At 40.1% G+C, this 22,784-nt stretch overlaps 1 long non-coding RNA gene across 1 annotated transcript; it reads left to right on the top strand.

The window, feature by feature from the left end:
• The first annotated feature begins 13,878 nt into the window (after window positions 1-13,878).
• On the top strand, window positions 13,879-15,520 carry LOC137994911 (uncharacterized). The gene is made up of 3 exons (XR_011122215.1): window positions 13,879-13,929; window positions 14,040-14,239; window positions 15,198-15,520. It is a non-coding gene; the product is annotated as an uncharacterized lncRNA (long non-coding RNA).
• Window positions 15,521-22,784: the final 7,264 nt, after the last annotated feature.

Below are 22,784 nucleotides of genomic sequence, written 5' to 3'. Positions count from 1 at the left end.
GATGTTTCCCAGGTGGAAAGAGATCTTGACACAAGTACAAGACTGTAATGTTTCGATGATGTGATTCTTGCGTAAAGAGATCCAACACACGTTTGTCGTTCACTCCTTTGTCCATAAAATAATGCAAGACCAACACCCCACTTTGAGGAAACCATGTTTGAAGATCGGCGACTTCAGGGATCGCCTTCGTGAAATTGGATGCCATGACGTTTCGTGCCATAGAACCGCGGTTGCCATACAGCGTAACAGTAATGACACAGTCGTGTCTATCCTCCTTCAAACACAGTCCCTTTCGTCTAGAGAGATTCGGTCAATTGCGTCTTGCCACTCCCCGAAGGGCCGACAATCAGCGTACTTCTAGGTGCACGGATCATATTTTCTTTGTATGTTCGAAAAAGGACGAGAGGGTACACTGACCTCCCGGGCTACACTCCGCACTCAAGGGACTCCCATCCTTTATTTTATACCTGTAGGACCTGACTATTTATGTACGACAAGACACGTACACCGTTTCCATGTGGTACGTTTTTATTTACGAATATCAAAAACTCATGCGTAATACAAGATTGATTCGAGGGCATGGCATTCAAATCTTGAACCAAAAGACCTCGGACTTGATTGTCCACGATCCGATCATCCCGCACTAAATCGTACGGGGAAAATCCTAAAGATTCTGGTCCGTCCTCGGGCTCGTTCTTTTAAAAACAGAAAAGCATAATGACCACAGGCCGTACTGTTCAAGGCTTGTAAGGTCCGATTGATGCGCCACATGGGGACCATCGTGTGAACCAGTCGTGCAAACCCGGCGCTTGATAGGTGGTGAGAGGAAAGCCGTAATTGTTCATGACTTCACACTGTATATGCTGATGTCCGATCTCACCCATAGATCACTTGCTTGTAAAGCACATTTGAATATGCCAATAGAAAATGCGCTATATAAATTCATTACCATCATTACCATTATCTTCCGTCCAGAGTCCTAACCAATGTTTTCCGCGTTTGCCTCGTGGTTCCGTGTTCACAATGTAGGCGTTGTGCGAGTGGGACGGGACGGTAACCCATCGGAAGGATGCACGCTGTGAAAGACATATTTTCAGGATAGGATCGCACAGAAGCCAAATGACGAATGGTTCATCTACGCACGTTGTATAGAATCCCGCCCTTGTCGTCAATCTGGAACACATTCTCGAACTCACTCCACGCCAGCACCGTAAGGTTCTTGTTAGGGTTCGCAGAAAATCGATTTTCAAACGGTCATTGCTGGCTTGTCTGGGGTTTCGATGTCCTGGGGCATCAGCGTTTCCGTTGGGTATATTGTTAAAGGCAGACAACGTACAATTTTTGCCCTGTTCCCATTCACGGGGTTGGATCGTCCTGGGACGATGATTCAGCAACGAACCACTGACTTCCAAGAAACGATGGTATCCCAGCAGGTCTTTACGGCCATTGGCTCCATTCAATTCCAGGGTCGGATACGGATATTCTTTACCGTCAATGACTTGACGAATCCGGATCACCCCAAATTTCTGAAAAGCGAAAGGGTAATACTCCAAATCGCCATTGAACCCCCGACTATCCAACAACCCCATGATTATTCGGTCCGCCACCCAGCCCACAAACACGTTGTCTTCCGTGAACTTGGTGGTCCGTACATCGAAAACTTCAGCTTCGAAACAGCTTCAGACCACTGGATAATTGGGCCACTGCTCTTTGACTTTTCTCTTGGCCTGCAGGGAATTGTAGACGGATGGGTTCAGCGACAAACGTCAGAGATGCAGCGTCACTGTGAGGTCACCTTGACTCAACGTCACTTGACGTTTGACACCCACACCACTGGTATTCATTCCAAACTTAAAGAAGTCGGGCCGGTTGCAAAACAACTCCAAGACGATCTCCACCCCTGGCACCAGCACGTGTCCTGTGCGAAAGGCTTCTGTATGCGGATGCATGATCAAGGTGACTTTATTGTTGTTGTAGAACGGTACGGTGGCCGTCTTCAAGGGAGTAGTATCACCGCTTCCCCCTTCATTAAATCCATTAAATCGTAGATTAATCTGTTCGAAGAGCGTGTGACCCATATTGTTGGTATGTAGACTAATCGGGTATTGTCACCATAAGAAGTCGCATTGGCATCGGCCACGATACCATTCGTGGATGCCGAATTCAATTTCAACTTCACTTCCAAAAAACTCCGGTTCAAATTAACGAAATCGACCAAGGCTGGGATCCAACAGGAAATGGGCGTGATCCCCGTACTGGATGCACTGTACTTCACGTCTCGATACCGTTGCATTGTCACGTTAGCCGATTGGTTTCTAGTGATATCATCACGGTGAGCCGCATCTGTTTGGGCATAGATTCGGTCGGCATCCACTCGGTACCGGTTCGATAACAATCTGTCTGTGTCGGGATCCAGCAATTCTTACAATTCCAACCCTTGGTTGGGCATGGACACAGAGGTCAGACCCACTTCCCAGTCTCCATCAAATTTCACAGGATGCGGTAAACGGACTTTGAAACTGCTGCTGGTAATATTCGGAAATTCTGGCGAGACATCGCTGAGTAAAACGACACGATCCATGCCGTTAACGACGAAAATGCAATGGGATGCTTGGTCCGTAGGAAACACTACTCGACGTCTGTCCACTTCAGTCACACGAACCTGTTTGATCTCAACCTTGAAGCCTCGGAGAGGATGATACTCGATATGCCGAGGTTCCCACCACATCCACTCGTTTTGATAGGGGATGGTCCGGCTAAGTTCATAGTAAGTTTCCTCCACGCATTGACTTTCGATCAAATTGACGTACATGTACAACGGACATTCGATGACGGGAGGCTGTTATCACATGGAATCGCGCATATGCCTCACTAATGTGAACGAAACGCCAATGGTACACGTTGGATAAAACCATGAACCTGACACCGTCGTCTAGAGTTTTCCATCCCTGTGACTCCACGACCCACATCACAGGTCGTTTCAGAAATCCGTTCGGATAGTCTTTGAAGACGGATCCATCATAAAACCGCTCCTCCTTTCTTGTCTTTCGGTACCAACAGGAGATTTGGACCTTGTACGACATGATCTGGTTCATTGCCATCGGCTGTAGGGTACTTGATCCAACCCATATTCAGAGCCAATTCGACAGTGATTCCAAAATACATCCATTTGACCGATTCGGTAAGGGTCTCCGTATTATCCATCACCAGATCTTCCCCGTTCCATCGGAACGTCACGGCCGTCTTTCTTTTCATGGTCTCATCTCCTACTTGGACGTTGCGATACAGAGTGTCCCCCACCGGCATCGTATCCACGATCCGTTGTTCTGCCGTGTCTGTTATACTCTTGATAAACTCGACTCCTGTGGACGAGGGAAGTATATCACTGGTTCGAAGCGTACTGTCGGCATTCAGACTTCGAACCCCATCGTGGGACACGAACGAATATGTGCAAAGGTATTCGTTGGGATACTTATTGCTAGACGAACTTGTGTCTACGTGCATCAGGATGTCTTTGGGATGCCTTGGACGGGTGGTGTAGGAGGGAGCCACACCCCCGACAATCCTACTTCCCAGCCATCTTCCTCATCTTGCCAGACACGATCTTTAGGCAACCTTGCCCTGAAGTTAGACGGCCCATTGTCGGGGAACTCAGCCCGTGGTACGTCGCTCAACAGTGTGGCGTAACAAGGCATCTCTTAATTTTTTATTGTTTCTCTGGTCATGGTCTGGTCAGGCCGAACAAGGAACCCAACTATCGTATGTTTGGGGCCAACCTAACAATAGGAATTTTTTACGTGCAGAAATAACCAAGAGATGTCCGCAAACAAGGCATATATAAAAAGATCTCCCGAGTGCGATATAAGGCACGCAACAAAAGTGTGACAACGAGCAGTTACCCTTTTTCACTATTATTTAACTAGTTTTACACTGTTACAGTTATAGATTAAAAATTAAGTTAAGCAGTTCGTAAAGCACGGCATTACTGACTTTCATGACCATTCAGGTATTGATCTCCATTAACTTCGAACTCCAAGTTCCACCGACTATCGAGAACAATTCTTGACTTTCTTGATTAACTGGATTCTTTCCAATCACTGGATTTTCTGTGCACACAAACTTTTAAAAAGGACTTCATAATAAACTCTGAACTCTTTATCTTCTTCCCTTTTCAGCTTTCCTTTCTTCTTCTCTTTCTTCTCTCCGGATATAGCAAGGTCAAAGGTTATATATCCACCATAGTTATCACAGTTGATTTTCGCTTCGTCACAGTATCGCATCCATAGCATAAGTTCAATCACAGCCGGCCACAAGGGAAAGCCCTCAAGCAAAAGAGTTTATTTTCTATTATCTACAAGCCTGCTTTTATACTTTTACTCTAAGCATCTAGAATGTTCTGTTGCTATTTGTAGTCTATTAAAAGAAGCACTATTTGTAGAAACTGCTGAGTAACATGAAAGAAATTTCTGGAATATTACAGATTGTAACATAGTTCTAGAAGAGTCTGGAATTGCATGACAGATAAACTTGGTTCTCAACGAAAAATCCATAAGGCTGTGATGCTTTATAAGTCGCTTAATGGTCTTACTCCCGATTACCTTAGTTCCAAATTTGTTGACCGTAGTAGTGTCTCCTGTTACTCCTCCAGACACAGAGGGCAAACTAGCTATCCCACAGCCACACACAAACTATATGAAAAATAGCTTCAGCTACGCTGGAGCAGTTCTTTGGAATAATTTACCAATCGAATTGCGGCAGGCTGACTCCCTTAGAGCGTTTCGGGTTGGCTGCGAGCGTTTCTTTTCATCAAGTTAATCTACAATTTTATACACGGCACTCATGTAAAGCAGGTTTTTATTTTGTCATTTAATATTATAGTTACATTTATTGAACATTTAGAGCAATTTTGAATAATGCAGTTGTAGTCGTTGTATAATTTGTAATAATTCTGGTAATTAATTAGGTTTTTATAGTTGTGACTGATGAGTTTACCGTGTCTAAATAAAGTTATCCAATCCTTTGCCTTGCAATTCTCGTAAGGCTTCACCCTGTGTCAATCATTAGGCTTGAGCTTACTGACCCACACCACCAAATGGACCCGGGATCAGAGGATCCGTATACGCACTCACGACAGGAGTGGCGTTGTCGCGGCGGCGGCGTTCCCGTTTCGACATGTTTTGGAAGCGAGCCAATGCATCGTCAACTCCAGAATGGTCGGGACGTCCTGCGGATGACGCTTTTTATGTTTTTACCACATATGATAAGCACGTTCGGATCCGAGTGTCATCATCAACCAGTCCATAATAGACGACAAAATGACTCCACTTATCGTCGATCCCTTCTTTCATGACTTCGAACACAGCTAGGGTATCGATGGGTTCGTCGATAGGAAATCCATCCCATTGGTCTGCGTTTACGAGCACGTTCATCAATTCCCGACAGAGCCAAGTCAACAAACACCAACGGACCACGATAAGAATTCACAATAAGCTAGTCGGGTCACATGAGCGACGATTGCTCTCTACAGACGTCGTCCGAGCTCGGCACACGACATAATGGCACACATATTTTAAGGTTCAAGCTTTTATTTATACTCTAATCGATTTCCATCTAATCCATTTTAAATTGATCAAAACAAGCATGCCACAGTCCGGATGTGATGGGTCCGGTCTCTTCTAATCGCCGGCACCACCTCTGCTGCAACTCTTTGTGTTCCTTCCACTTCTTCTGCTGAGCCATCCATCGCCGCTCTCATGTACTTCTCTAGTTCCTCCTGCAACTTTTCGCCGGGCAGGCTGGGCACTGGGTTCACCTTCACAGAGTGCGATCCTTTCATTTCTTCCAACTCTGGTTTTTTTCTGGCTTGATGAGGGTCCAGTGGGCCGTCCACTTCGGCCAACCCACTGGATTTTTCCTTGCATTCTCCTTTCCAGCCATTCTTTCTGGTCTCTTGCAATCGGTGCTGAAAGATCTGGTCCGAGCGCTCACCGTCCACCCATTGGAAGAACCGGCAGGGCATGTTCTGGCGACACGTCATGAAAAGGCGACCCACGTTGGAGGAATCTGAGTTCACTGTCTGTACGACTTTACTTTTCTCCCCACAAAACAGGACGTTCAAGCTTAGTCACATTCCGACCGCTCTGTCATTGGTCTTTAGAAAGTGGGGTCAGCTTCTGTCCACTTGAACACCCTTTGGTATATAAAGAGTCGTACCAGCCAGAACATACAGTCAATTTGTCATCAGCATGGAGAGGTGCTGTAGACGTATAGACTTCTTGCTGCTGGACGCTCTCTTGTGTGAGTGCTGCAAAGAAGACAAAGACGAGGAAACAGACCTCATAGACCTGACGACTTAAGTTCTCCATCAAAATTGTCGTCAGTTCCGGTTTGTTCGCTACCTCCTCCAGAAAGCAGACGATCTCAATGTCCCACACCGATAAAAAGACAATCTACAAAAGAGAGATACGACACTGGATGTGTACTATCAACGCTTGGACGTCCTGCTAGATCGCCTGTTGTGTGAGTGTTGCATATACGAAAAGGATCAACTACCCCTCGAAACTTTGGCAACTTGGGAACCCGATCGGAATTCCCATGAGTGTCGCTACCTCTTCCAATGGGCCGACGACCTCAAGGTCCCTCTGAGACCCCCGCTCGACACCGAAGAAGACTCCAACTACATGACAAAGATGACCCACCTTTTCAATAAAGTATGCCTAGTAATCGACCTAGAAGGATTTTGTTTAGGACACCAATTTCGTCCCAGGGATATTGGTTGGTCCAATTGGACGGGTCAACACAGAGGATCGATTCCTTACAAACCTTCCGTGCCTTGTCCTGATCTCTCGCCTAAAGATCGACGAACGGCTTATTGCTGCACAACACATAGCCACGGACTCTCGTACTACCCACATAATTCGTACCATCTGACCCGTGAGTTAAAAATGGATGCCCAAAACCTCTACAAACAACACAAGACCCCCGAGCGGCCAATTACAAGGGGAGCTTGATCGAACGGCGATGGTTGACCAGCTGGAAGATTTAGAACCTTTGGGTTGCCCAAAATTCGACCATCTACCGCGTCTCAGTACCGAGGGTTCCTGTAGTCATCATCATGACCCGCTACATCACCACTGTCCCCAAGTGGAATGTTATCACTTTGTACAGTGGATGATGGACAGTTGACATCCAAGCAAATAGCCGACCTCGGCAACGACAGGAAGGGCTGGAGGAGGCTTACAGTCGCCTGCGCAGTAGCCGGCCGATGATGATGACAGTGGAAGCATTCCATGGTCAAAGGGGATTCCTCTAAAAGGAAAGCGCCCTTAGTTCAGTGACATAATAGTCAGCAGTGTTTAGATTACTTAAATTTGGGCAACCTCGTTCCCAGGGTCTCTCTTTTACAAGAGAGACCCTAGGAACGAGTCTGAAATTTATGCTATGAAAATTTATGCTATGAATTATGGGAGTGGACAGCAAGCACTTTTCACTTTGAGGAAAATACTAAAACATGAAAAATTTATGAAACGTCTCCTGAGCAAAAGCAAAATTTCATGAAATGGCTGAAAATATAATATTAATTTATAGATTTAACTAAGCCTAAAAGCGGAGCTCCCTGGTTATTTATTCTTACTGCCTGTAGGGATAGTGAAAATAAAAGCTTTCGAATTGTCTGCGATCGCGTTTGATCTTTTCGGTTGCTGCTTTTATAATTAAATCATTTTCTTTGCTATCTTCTGTAGAAAATTGATCGCTATAAACCGATATCGCATGAATCACAAAGCAATGAGTACGATACTGGTTTTTCGAGTGAAATTTGCTTTGGAATTCACTAGTTTCGCAATGAATTTTTCTTGAACCGCATGAGTTTGAAAAGAAAGCAAACACACCCTCAGCAAACGAACAGAAAAGGAAAAAAGCCATTTCAGAGTCAACTGTCAAGAGCCAGCGAACAGGAATCACGCTAAAATTAGAAGCCATAAAAATAACTTTGTCAGTGGTAGGTCAAAGAAAAGTTTTACTAATGTACTTTATCTCTGAAAGCGAGATCATTCACATTGTGATGCATTTTAGAGCGAAACAAACAAACAAATCAACTTTTTCTTTCTGTCCAAAAGAGAACAGATAATTGTTATTTAATTCCAGTTGACAATAAAAACTCTATTTTCTTTCCGGAACAAACGAAGAACCGATTAAACCACCTTTTAAAAATACGCATCCACTTTAAATAACGCATCCGTAACCGGTTTAGAGCCCAAGGAAAGAATTTTTGGAGTAACTTCTTCCACTACAGTATGGTGTTCTTTGTCCGCGACCTTTCCGAACATGATGCTATATTTCCTCTTTAACTACAATACCACCAAAAAAAAAAAACGTCTTCGATGATTTCTAGATTATTCTTCTTTCACACGACGAAATTTCGGTTTTCCTGCTATCGGTGATCGTGCGGAATTCAAATTTGTAGACAGGTGTGTTAATTTGTATTTCCAGAAAGACTACTTTTGCGGCTCCGTAACGTACATGGTCATGTTTACTTGGCTTGGCAATGGGAAAACGTGTCTTTTGTAGAACGGATTTACAGATTAACTTATTTCTGCGGTTGGGAACAAATTTGCTGCAGAGTTTTAAACCTTTGTTTTATATTCTCTTGAAATATATCAACAATTTTTGCGTAGGAGTCCTTGGTCCGCGACGTATACTACTTATGACCCCAGAAAACTTAAATCTCGCAAAGGAAATAAAGAAAACCTCCGAAAAAAGGAAAAGGTCTTTGCTTTACCTGAATATTTTCAAAATCTTCTTAGTACGTGTTCATGAACGGGTTACCTTCTTCAGTATGCCTAGAATACCAACACGGTCTTATAATGAAATGGAGCGTGTGTTGGGAGACGGTCAATTAAAAATAAAAGCAGATTCTATACTCAAAACAACATCCAATTCGACTGTAGCTGACATATATCAAGGATAATGAAGAAGAAAGAAATTTTCATATTCGTACAGAAATTATCGGGATTAACAGGTATTTTTTTGGGCTGTTTAGGTGATTCGCGGACCAAAGACCAAAATTCGCGGACGAAGGGCTCGCAATTACGTTCACCTTTTTTCGAATTACAAGAGAAATATTTCAGTTTTGAACTTGCCAATTTAACATTATCGCAAGAAACGAAAAAGCTATCTTCGAGGAACATTTCAGTTCGAGGCGATTTGATTTAGGTACGATATTCAAGACTATCCTTTTCTCTCGAGGACCGCGGTCACCATACTGTAAGTATTAGCTATTACTGGTATTCTGTTTAGTCGTTGTCGTCTTCTTTCACTCTCTTTTTGCTTCTGTTCTAGACATAGGTCCTCTAGGAATCATGTAACCTTATTAGAGCTTCTAAAGATGTGCCAAAAATTGCAATACAGAGAAAAAAGCAGCTCTAAACAAATTAAAAATAAACACTCAGCCTTAAGTTTATATCCCTCCGATGCTTAACTTGAATAACTGCGTAGCCACAAGTGTGGACCACAGATATCATGATATGTCAAACTGGATTAAAACCAGAAGAGCGTTGACTGTGTAAGAAGTGTAGTTGATGAAGTATGGCAGTGTAGCCGCGTCGAGCGACAAAAAGTTCGCGAAAAATGAAGCCTCGCTTATGTTTAGTTGAGTTAACCTGGGATGAGCCTGCAATCCACTCGAAACCCAGTACCTGGTCGGCGGTCAACTTGAAAAAAAAAGGTTGACCTCGCTGAGTTCTAAGCTTGAGCCAGCGATATGTTTTGACGGTGTCAATTGATCACATTGGCATACATGGAAGGGTGGACGTACGTACTTATGTACGGACGGTCGATGATGTCATGGCTATAAAACCAAGATTTCTCGCGTCGATGGGTTACCATATTTTCTTAACAATGGTGCTCCGCGCGCGCGTAGCTCCGCTATAAACAAAAAGTACCACTACTTGTAGCTTTTGTTAGAATGCATATCAGTGTGTTGCTAATCATCACAGAGCATGGATATCTCGCTGTTTAACTGTCCATACCCATCGATCAATTCCTCTGATTTTAGCACAACATGAAACGATAAGAGTAAGGTAACTTACAGGCAAAAAAGTGGTACTTGTACTTTTATCTCAGTAATTAAAAATCAAGCCACTGCTTCACGGTGTTATTAAACAATGTTGAAATGCCATGCCACTTTATTCTGTAACAATCCACTAAATTTTTCTGACAGCTCATTGTATGACTGGTATGATGATGGTGGGATTTCTAATTGTGGTCCACAGGTATGTGCCACTGGTCTCCGAGACATGCCTTTAAAAAGTGAAAATGCTACCTCGATGCTCTCACAGCTAATAAAAATATCACTCCCAGTAATAAACTGTAAGAATAGTGATAGCGACTTTCCTTGTAATAAATGGATATATTGTTTAAATGGTCCACACACTGTCGTTCTCGGCCAGTTACCAGCTCTGACTTGATTAATTACATTTTTGTTTTGGCAGTGGGCTTCTTGATATCAGAAAGATTTGATAGCATACCTTGGTTTCCGCACTATTTCTTGATGGGTAAGTTCAGAGACTATCTGCAAAATGTTTTCTTTAGTAGGAGCTCAATAGCAATAGTAATTAGAAAGAAAATCCAACACATCATCATCATTACTATCAATCTTTCCTTCAATACGTTTCTGAAGTGTCTCCCTCTCATCCTCTGAAATACAGAGCCTGGACGACGACAGCAAAAATTCGCTTGTAATATTTTCTTCTTCGAAAAGGCATAATGCAAGAAAAGCCCGTGACAATGAAAGGGGAAAATACCTCTCCTTTATGTACCCATACATCAGAATCCTACCTATTGCTTCCCATTCGGCTCTTTGGTAATCGTATCTGATGGCAGGGACTTTCTCTTGAATCCCATAGCTAGCAAATTAAAGAATTGGTTCAAAAGAAAAGATAAAGCTTCACGAAAAACACTAGCCCCCTTTCCATCTTCCTCCCTGTCATTGTTGCCTATGAAAGTAACACCTAAATTTACATGAACCATTTCAGAGTATCTCTATCAAGTTGTCTTTGAGAAAAACCCTATACACAATAATCTTCAGAATAGGACAATCTGCTAAAGAAGCTTGTATACTTGAAACCTCTGCACCTGTAGTAAATAAGTAAAAATAATCAAGAAATAAAATAAAGCTTCATGTGAAAAACTATCCCCAGTTCCAGTTTACTTTGTCTGAACCTATTCATGCCTTGCCTAATACGTCTTTTAAATGAATAATATTATTCAATTCATTATTCATGAACATACTCTATTCATCAATGACTGTCTTTATGTATCTTACATAAAATTATACATTACATTTGCTCTATTTTTCCAATTAAATCCCTTGCACTTTTAAAAACACTGAATGCTGATGTCAGAGTACTTTACAATAACTGAGTCTGTTTTTTTTTTCGAATTATGACCTTATACTCAAGCATGCTATTTTGAATGTTGAAACACTTCCAGTCCATGCAAGAGAGATCCTTTGAGAGGTAAGAGGTTGCCCTAGTCAACACTCTAACTTGACCAACTTGTTTTTATTCACCTGAGAAGCATAACTAGGGCTGCAACAATTATTATTATTGTTATTATTATTAATAATAATATTATTATTATTATTATTATTATTATTATAGCAGTGCAAACGTATGTATGCTAAACGATAGCTAAAGCACAGTAGGGCGCTGTTGCGTAACCTAAAGGGCAACGGGAAATAAGAAAATTAAAAGAAAAACTTATTATAGAAAGTAATACATTAAAATGTCTTCTAAGTAGACCTTGAAGGAAAAAAAAATTCAAATCTCCTTCTCTGAGATATCACATTAAAATTCTTAAAAATTGCTCTACTAGTGTCTTATCTTATGTCATTATCTTGAAGTGGCGGGCAATGTGTAAACTTGAAGTTAACACGGACTTCTGCATCTTTATCAAGACTTCTTTACTCTTCCTTCCCACTAAAACCCTAACAGTTCTACAAGTCCTTTGGAGTATCCTCTCAGTACATCTAGAATGATGTTGTGCTGGTCTATGCTGTATCCTTTGAATTGTTGTTTTAGTTCCAGCCGCAAGGGGCATACTTCTCTGTCTTATCCTGGTCTTTTGCAGCTCTGTTGTCCACCCATGGACAACTCATCTCTAAGATTGTAACATTCTTCCCCTTGTGGTCCACAACTCTAGCGATGTAACAAAGTCTCAGCATTACTCGTCTTGTGTCGTTTGTCATGATGGGAGAAGAAATCTAGATACCTATCAGTGTGGGTTGGTTTACGGTAAACCTCAATAATGAGATCATTATCCTTGCGAGTAACCAAGGCGTCCAGAAAAGCAATCTGGTTATTGTTTTCTTCTTCGATGGTAAAGGAGATGTGTTGATCGATACTATTGAGTGTGTTATGGAAAGAGTCAACGGCGTTTCTTTTAATGATACAGAAACTATCGTCAACATATCGTTTCCATACTTTAGGTGGAACGGGAGTTGTGTTGATGGCCATCTCCTCGATTGCTTCCATACATAAATTGGCAACCACGGGACTGACAGGGCTGCCCATGGCACAACCATGGATCTGTTTTTTAAACACTATCATTGTAGACGAAGTAGTTATTGGATAGGACAAAGTTCAACAGATTATATCAGTAGTGTCTAGATTTCTTCTCTCATCATGACAAACGACACAAGACCAGTACAGCTGAGACTTTGTTCACATCGCGCAACTAATCTCCCGAGCACAAAACAAGGAAAAGAGAAAGAACTTATTCATGTCATCGACGCTCTACGATCTAACAATTACCCCCAAAATGTTATCTCCAACATTCTAAAGAAGAAATCTTCTACTCATTGAACAAATCCCATCCCAACACCTGAGGAACTTGTTTGCATGTTTTTTAAATGGGTTGCACCCTCCGATTTCTCCAATTATGCAGTCCTCCCCTATATTAATGGCATTTCTCAGCCTCTAACTAGACTGCTTAGAAAACATGATATTCGAGTTGTCAGCGAGCCATTCAAGACTTTACAACAGGAGTTTCTCTCTCCTAAGTCCCGACCTCCGATCAATCTTCAACCTAACGTGGTTTACAAAATATCTTGTGCCGACTGCCCATGGAGTTATGTTGGCGAGACTGGCAGATTCTTTGAAACCAGAAAAAAAGAACATATGAGGAATGTGAAGTCTTACGCAAGAGGCTCCAACATCGCTAAACACGCTTGGTCTTCAAATCACTCTATTGACTTTCAAAATTCCCGAGTGATTGACAAGGGTTCTTCTCGTACCCGCAAGACACTGGAATCATGGCAAACCGCTTCGATAAATCATGCAGATAACAATTCTAGGCCGCTCCCTAATCAATACTCCATTCTTTTAAAAAAGAACAATTAGTTTTTTTTTTTTGACAAATAATTTTCCCGTTTTTATATTCTTTTTATAGTCTCACCTATTTTTGTATATATTGTAGTTGTCATCATTTTTTCCATTCATTTCCATTGAAGGCTGTAGCCTGACAGCCGAAAGCTCGAAAGTTTTTAACTGTATATAGCTAGTGAACGTTTTTTATAATTTTTTAATGTTTTACCCTGGCTACGGTTCTTCTATTATTATTATTATTATTATTATTATTATTATTATTATTATTATTATTATTATCTGTTACTGCCGCTTTGTAATTTTCTTTTTCTCTTTGCTTTTAATACGTTCTTTGTTTAGTTGTAGGTGTTGATTGCATTCCTTCGTATGTTTGGTGTTCCTTTGTTTCCCGTTATATCCCATTGTTATGCCTGCATTTAGTTATTATGTTAAGTTCTCTTGCATAATTTAAATTCAATTTATTTAGTTCAGTTTTGCTTTCAAGTTCACTAGTTTCTGATCCTCAATCAGGTATTTTCATCCTCCTGGAAATTACACACCGTTTGTAAGTGTCCTTACCTTCGCTTTATTTCATCTTGTTTCTTAGTTTTCTGTCGCGTTCGGTTTGTAATTTATTCCTGTAATTTTATTTCGTTTTCATTTGTTTTGTCACAGTTAATAGAGGGGAATGGTTTGGAAGCTCGGCGAACATCAAAAGAGCAAACAAAGCAGCCAAGATTTAGGTTGGAAAGTCCACGACCGTGCACAATCTTTTGTTTTGAGCTCATACACTATAATAATTGTGTGTTACAGATGAAAGGAGTGTGACTTTGTTGGTTGTGATGTTGTTTGTACCAGTATGGTTAGCCCTCAAGGTATCTCCTTCATTTTCATTTTCCTCTGTCATTTTCATCAACTGTAAACAATGTATAAATACGATCACATGAATCATTATAGCCACATCAAACAGAACATGAACACTTTAGATACTTATTGCTTGGATAAGTTAACATGAAGCCTCAGAAGAAGGAGCAGTTCACAAATATCCCATTTCCTTTGCATACATTGTATTTTTACACTAGATCTATCAATGCAGACAGCATGCCCTTTTCCATGGGACTGTCTCTGTACATATTAATCCAGTTTTCAAAAAGAGTCAAATAACAATAGAATGATTTCTTTAATATTAGTGCATTGTGAGACAACAGAACATTTTATTCCGACACATCATTGACATCAGTACATTATATCACCTTGACTCAAGCTCTATCCAAGCAAATTATCAACAAGGCTTCCAACAAGGGCACTTTCAATCGCTGCTGTAAGTTGCTGGGTTGAACTCACAAATGCACATTTGCACAGCGGAGTGATGGTCTATTTCTTTGGCAGACAGCAGTATAATAAGAAAAAAAAAAGACAATTAAAGTGCTTTAATATGTAAATCAAACATCAGATCCCATTTACTTCACTTACATTATATCTATGAAAAGGCCAAGGCGCCCGCGCGGAGCACCATTGCTAAGAAAATATGGTAACCCTCCGATGCGAGAAATCTTGGTTTTATAGCCATGACGTCATCAACCGTCCGTACATACGTCCTTACGTCCACCCCTCCAAGTATGCAAATGTGACCAGTATCATGCTAGTTTACAGCATACATCTTTGATATTGGACATCCATGTTTTGATCAATTCACACCTGTCAAAACAAGGTATCCGCTAACTAGTATCACGTGACCATACTGCGGGCTCAAGCTTAGAACTCACCGAGGTCGGCTGTTTTTTTTTTTTAAGTTGACCGCTGACCAGGTACTGGTTTTTGATTGGATTGCAGGCTCAACCCAGGCTAACTCACATGAACAGAAGCAAGGCCTCATGCGTTAAGTGGATGCGTGTTTTTTAAAGGTGGTTTAATCGGTTCTTCCTTTGTTCAGGAATGAAAATCGAATTTTTATTGCCAACTGGAATTAAATAACAATTATCTGTACTCTTTTGGACATAAAGAGAAATTTGATTTGTTTGTTCGTTTTGCTCTAAAATGCGAGCGAACAAGTCCTTTTTTAATCCGTTTGCCCAACTGGTTTCGATGTGCCTCAGCTTATGTTGTAAACACACAATGAGTTCTCGTAAAATTAGAGGGAAATCTCACTAGCTTGTTTTTTCAGAAGTTTGTTTAAAGCACCCAAACGTTCTTTAAGTGTTGGAGCAGATCGTGTTTGAAGTTCGTCTTTTCTTGGTTGCATTGCCGTATTTTGCCGATTCTTGTACCAAGCCAACCTGGCGTGTTTCAATGAAATACATAAAAATATGAATGATCTTGTTTTCAGAGATAAAGTGGAATAAAGTACATCAGTAAAACTCTTCTTTGAGCTTGAACTGACAAAGTTGTTTCTATGCCTTCTAATTTTAGCGTGATTCCAATTCGCTAGTTATTGACAGTTGACTCTGAAATGGCATTTTTTACCTTTTCCATTTGCTCGCTTAGGGTGTGCTTGTTTTCTTTAAAAACTCATGCGGTTCAAGAAAAATTTATTGCCAAACTGGTAAATTGCAAAGTAAATTTCATTGGAAAAACCGATGTCGCACTCATCGCTTCGTGAGTCATGCGATATCGGTTCTTAGCGTAAAATTTATTGCAGTAAATAAAATGTCGAACACAAGACTTATACCTCTCTGTAATTAGGCATATCGACGTCACTTTCATCACTGCTGTACTTTTTCAAGAACATGGCATCAAGAATAACTGTTGTCTTGCAGAGGTATAGGGTAATTCGGTTGAAAGACTCGTCAAGTTCCTCTTTGTATCATTGCAGTGGGCCGTTGGCAAAATCAGGATTGGACCGGATCGGATAGGACCGGATCGGATCGGATCGAATCGGATTGGCAAAACTCAGACGGATCAATAACCCGACATAATGTGCTCGAATTCTTTGCCTTTCTCTCTTGTGCAGTCGTCTCCTCATTTATTGAGAAACGTTTTTTTTTCCAAAGGTAATAGCAGATTCCTAAGCGGAATTATGAAAGATACGATGTGACAAACTGACGTCAATAAGCGAATTGACTGCTTACACAACGGTCTTGTTTTTCAAACAAGAAAACCGACGACAATTTTCTGCTTTACCCCAGTCCCTTCTAGTTGCACAATAGCCTGATTTAGCAACAGAACGGGAATGTCAGTTGACGATGGCGAGCGCAGCAAAAATATTCATATTACGTCATATTAGAGTAGAATCCAAAATATTCTGCAGGCTCTCCTTTCGTCAACTGACGCTCCCTTTCTGTTGCTAAATCAGACTATTGTGAAATTGTCAATGACTGGGGTAAAGTAAAACATTTTTGTCAGCTTTCATGTTTGAAGTAGAAGACGTACGCGTACGCAGTCAATTCGCTTCTGGACGTCAATTCGTCACATCGTATCTTTGATAATTCCGCTTCGGAATCTGTAATCACCTCTTGAAAAAAAAAACATTTCGACGAGTCTGAATAAATGAGGAGACAACTACACAAAAGAGAAAGGCACAGAATTCGACTTCTCCTGTCTTCAATAAGTTGTCTGGTTACCTTCAGGAATTTTCTGTTTACACATTGCCTAAAAAATGAATCCCTACATCACTAATTTTTGCTTGCGCCCAAGTTGATTTTCAGAACATACGAAATTTCTTATTTTAATTGTGGAAAGAACGTAACTTCCTAACCCTCATTTTATTGCAGAAAAGTCTGTTTTGAGCTCTTTTTTTTAGCATTATTTCTTATTATATTTAATTTAATATTATTATTATTATTATTATTATTATTATTATTATTATTAGTTTTTATTTCATTAATTTTTTTACACGAATATACAACAACGACAATAATAGCATGAAGTACCCATAGTGCTGTTTACAGACGCAATACTACAATCTGTAAATGTACTACGAAAGCCGAGGAGGGACTTCAGACTTCAGACTTCATACTTCAGACTTCAGACTTCATACTTCGGACTTCAGACTTCAGACTTCAGACTTCGGACTTCGGACTTCAGACCTCAGATTGAATTCAGACTTCAAACTTCAGACTTCTAACTCGAAACTTAATTGACTCGGAGAAGGACTAACGCTCGAAACGTCAGCTTTTAGAATCCCTGTACGGTTGCCAATTTACATTATCAACTCTGTTGATAAAACCAAATTTTTGTATAGATAGCACTCTTTGTTGCTCTTTGTTCCCTAAATATTCATAATAGCCCAGAGTTGCGCAGGGAACTGGGGCGAGTTTCAAATTTTAACCAATCGATAAATTGACACTATCACATGAAAGACAATGTTGAGAACGGCCATTTGACCACGTTTGATGATTTTACATTCAAAAGAGACCAAGAAAAGTTATGGACTTTAAGACATAGATCAAAATCCATACAAACGTCTCTAATTTTGAGGCTGGGTCCCCCAAAGCCATATAAACTCTTAAACGTTTTTGCGTTTTGTCTGATATTCGTGAAAATGGGCAAACAAAGTGATTTTCACCTCAGTTACTTCCAAATACTAGGTGCATGATAGAATTCTACAGTTGTCCCAAAATTGAAAAATATTTTTCAGAGTTTCAATAATAAATTAGAGACGTTTGTATGGATTTGAACTATGTTTTAAATCCCATAACTTGGTCACTGTTAAACCTTTAAGCATCAAACCTGGGCAAATGGCCAATCTCAATGTTATCTTTCATGTGATGGTGTCAATTTATCGATTAGTTAATATTTGAAACTCGCCCCAGCTCCCTGCACAACTCCGAAACATACAAGTTTGTGTTCTTCATGTGATCAGACCATTCTAAGCCACATTGTTGTCTTCCTGTTTTAATGCATATATTAGGCTATAAATTTATTGTTTGGTATTGCAGAGACCATAATTAAATATAAATATAACGATGAACGCATCAGTGGTCATGAAAAGTTGAAGTTTTGCAGTCTTCGAATATTGTTTCAATGTAAAATATGGCCTGGCCTTTTGTTGGTTAGTATCAGTGGGGAGGCCATGATGTATATTAATGTTAAAGTTATTTTGATTTCTAGGACTCTTTGTCCAGAGGGGTGGAATAGTATCGACTAGACCACAGTACGCAGTAAATTAACGGGTGTACTCATCTTATACTTTGCATTAAATTCCGAAAAATTGAGGAACTTTATATGTTCGTTCAGCAGATCACTTATGTAAATGATATTGCTAGTGTACCAGTCTTTGAAGAACACCGGTTTTTTGTCGATCAAACTCTAACAGTTGTTCCACAAGATCCCGGAATTATAATCAAGGCTAACGCTCACATGGTTCACATGGGGTAGAAAACTAGCACTTCACATTACACTCTTATCAGTTAAGTCTGTTCAAATATAAGTGCTATACGGCCAACGTTTGCAAAACTCGCTGTACTTGTACATGTTCATTGCCCTGACTTTAACAACTTCAGTTCCCACGGCCTGCTGATGAACTGCGGATATGAAATCAAGTGAAGCTATGATCCTCGCAGTTATGAACGCAATTTTTGCAATTGCGTATAGAAGCCTGAAAAATTCAGGACTTCAACGGGGTTTGAACCCGTGAGCTCGCGATACCGTTGCGACGCTCTATTTAACTGAGCTATGAGGCCACTGACGTTGGCAGCTGGAAATTTGTGGGTTCCAATGTTCCCTTGAGGAATGAATCAACGATGAAATGATATATGAAATGGATCATATATGAACTGCAGATATGAAATAAAGTGAAGCTATGATCCTCGCAGTTTTCTCCTTGATATCGAAGTACCTCTTTTGCATCGCATAGGATTGTGAAGTCGCTCTTTTCCACCTAGGCGGGTGAAGAGGGTGCCTATTTACCGAGTGAGGATTACGAGTTGGATTTCGAATTGGATTTTGAGTTGGATTTTCGAGTTGGATTTTTCGAGTTAAATTTTCGAGTTGGATTTCGAGTTGGATCGAGTTAAAATCTTCGAGTTAGATTTTCGAGTTGGTTTTCGACTTGGTCTGTATAAAATGTAGACTGCAGACCCGGGGTAAAATGCAAACAATATTATAATGTAACTGTTAAACTGCCCCAAGCCTTTTAGAAGTGCTAAGAGTTAAGCATAAATATTGCTCTATGCCTAATTAAGCCTAAGGGAAATGGACATCAAGCAGGATATTAAAAGTGAACATAAATGCAAAAGAGAAATAAGGAGAGAGATAAGTAGTCTTGCTTGACGCGATTAGCTTTTCTCTACTTGAAAGCCAGTCTAGTAATATTTTAAGCTGTCTGCTGTTTTTAATAAAACTTAACTTGACGTAGACAGAAATGTTAACATGTACAGGGTGTCGTGAGTGGCTTTTTCGTTTAAAATAGTTCATTAGTTTATTAGCCTACATGCCTAAGATATGTTTGTCATGTAGGTATTTCACGTCACATGGCATACGATCTTGCGAAATTGCGAAAGATTACAAAAAAACAGTCGGTTTCGAGAAACGAGATTCCGTGCAGGGGTCGAGGAAATAATTTCAAGCTACTAGGACTGCAAATATTGGAATTTAAGAGACAGCACACGAAAGCAATTAACTATCACAAGACCCCAGTTAAAATCAAATGCAGCTGCAATTTTAGACGCCATAGTGCGAAGTGTTTTGACCAAAACCGGGATATATTGAGCTCCGATTTGCATGCCTTCAAGTACAATTATCTTCGGTGTCTTCCTGTATTTGACAACTCTTCTCTACGCTTGTAAATGGTACAACTGGTTATCTTCTGGGAGTTTGAGTTTTAAAAAAAACATATTGTAAAAGCATATTTTATCATTTTAGCGGTGCGTTCAAGCTATTATATGTAAACAGATGCTGTGAACTCGCTCAGTTGCCGGTAAATTTCTTTTCCACCATAAACAACCCTTCATACAGTATTCACATTACATCTTTAGTTTGTTATCAAAATCAACGATCTCATTTCAACAGCTGAAGAGCCAATGGCTAGAAGAACACAAAAACCTGAAGCCTACTTGGAAGACAAAATGTATATTTTTAATTCCTTTTTAGTTTGTTTGTTTCTTTACATATTTAGGCGGCTGCATTTTCAGATATAAGCCTGGATTTTTGCGAAAGGTGAAAGAAAATTAAACAAATATTGAAATGATGTATTTTTCTATAATGACACTGGCATAACCAGTTGGTAATTACGAAAACTAAGACCAGTAGTAAAACATTTTCAGACATAGGGCTGAATTTTTGCGAAAGATGAAAGAAAAACAAATATTGAAATGATGTATTTTTCTATAATGACACTGGCATAACCAGTTGGTAATTACGAAAACTAAGACCAGTAGTAAAACATTTTCAGACATAAGGCTCAATTTTTGCGAAAGATGAAAGAAAAACAAATATTGAAATGATGTATTTTTCTTAATGACACTGGCATAGCCACTTTCGTCCTCAGAGGTAGTAAGAGTTCGACTACTCAGTGTCTGGATCGTTCAAAATGTTTGCCAGGATCCCTTTATCATAACAGCCGGAAAATTCGGTTCTTAGGAAAACTATTACCCCAAAAACTAGGACCTAAGATGCCCAAGAACTTTTGTTTGTCACTTTTTCAGGGGATCTTTTCCTAAGACCAGCAGTAAAACTGGAAGAAATAAAAGAAATAATGATCGAGATAAAATTCATCTTTCTTTCTTTCTTTGTCGCTTTTTCAGCGGGTCACTCTTAGGTTTCCTAATTTGCCTTTGGAAATTTCGGAAACGAAGACCCCACTAAAATAGACGAGTTCACGCTCTTCAGTGCATCATGGGTAATCAGGGCAAGATGCAGAGAAATTCAAAGGTTTTTTCAAAACGATGAGAAGTATTCATGGTATGCAATTTTGGGTCTTTTATTTTCCAGAACAGAAGATATGCGCTAAAAGGTGCGGCAGAATAAATTTGGAGAGGATGGCTATTGTATGAATCATTTTATTAAAAAGAGTTTCTGCCACACATTTCCAAAGGTACAGAATTACAGAGAATATATGGAGACAAAAAAGCAATATTTAGGAATTCCATAGAACGGATACCAAGTCTAGTTCATCTGAGTTGTGCACATGAACTTATTTGTTTGGTTTATGAAGGCGACAGTCGATAAAGTAGAGTCATGTACAGTATAATTTGCTTTGAATTTCCATACAAACATTTTCCCGCAACTTTGCCCTGATTACCCATGATGCAATCACGAACGTGAACTCGTCTATTAGAAGAAATAAAAGAAATATATCTTGATGCAATTTCATATTTGTAATCTAAGTACGTATTTAGAAATATGAAACCCCATGTCGTTTCCCAATATGTCTAAAGGCCAGTGACTTTCATTTTTAGATTACACGGGTATCTGTTCAATCATAAGCATGCAATTATTCCTCGGGTTCAAGTTATCATAAGTGGAACAACCCTAACCTTTACAAAAAAATGTTAACCTTAGGCTTAAAAATTATCTAAAGCATAGTGTATAGGCCTAATGTTAGCATTAGGTAAAAAAAACAACAACTAAACGCCATGAAATCTCACTCGCCTTTAGAACAAACTAGACGTTCCACGAACTTAACCTGGGTTGCCTGTGGTACTTGTTCCACAAAATTAGCGAGCACTGAGTGGTGTTAAACTGCAGCATTCCAGTTAATCTTTTGAAGTGGGGGGTCATTTAGACCATTTGAGGGTCACCCAGACGTCGTGCCAGCCGTGGCTCTCATGTTCTCACGTTGATTAGGTCCCAGGGACGAATCCGGAAATTCCAGAAAGAGGGAGCCGAAGAATCTGCGTCCAGAGAGCAAAATCACCCCCCTCTCTCCCCCCTCCCCCCCCCCCCCCACATCCCCTTAATCCGAAAAATCACCTTAGTAATACATATCTATTGAGGCAGACTGTATTTGAATAAGAAAAGCTCTGAATCTAAACTAATCCTTATCTCAAGTAAAACCACCTGACGCAAACTGTGCAACTTGAAAGTCGGTTGGTTACAGAATCTCTTTAAATGCTGTTAAATATACTTTAAATTATACTTTAAATACTTATTTCTTACTGCTTACGTAATAACAAGTACTAGAACAGGTGACAATATATCAGGCTGTAGAACCCTACGAAACTACACGCTTACACAGTGTGGGGAAGGATACCATAAACCTTTGGCTGTTTTTCCCCCCCTACCCCCTAAGAATTTTGCTTCTGTTACTGAACGTTTCTCTTTTTGTCAAACATTTAAGCTATGGATGACTTATTAAATATCTTGCGATCAATCAAAAATTCACGGCGAAAAGTATTCCACAACTACACAGTAAAGATAAAAAAAAAAAAAAAAAAAAAAAAAAAAACAAGCGTTTCCGAATAAACACCAGAACATCATGACCTTCACGATTCTTGTCTGCAAGCAGTCCTTGTTGATTCACTGATGACTATAGACATAAAA

The sequence above is a fragment of the Montipora foliosa genome, chromosome 3 (assembly GCF_036669935.1).
Source record: "Montipora foliosa isolate CH-2021 chromosome 3, ASM3666993v2, whole genome shotgun sequence".
NCBI classification, from domain to species: Eukaryota; Metazoa; Cnidaria; class Anthozoa; order Scleractinia; family Acroporidae; genus Montipora; species Montipora foliosa.
Note: the sequence above shows the minus strand (reverse complement) of the source record. Positions and strands in the feature narration are given on the sequence as shown.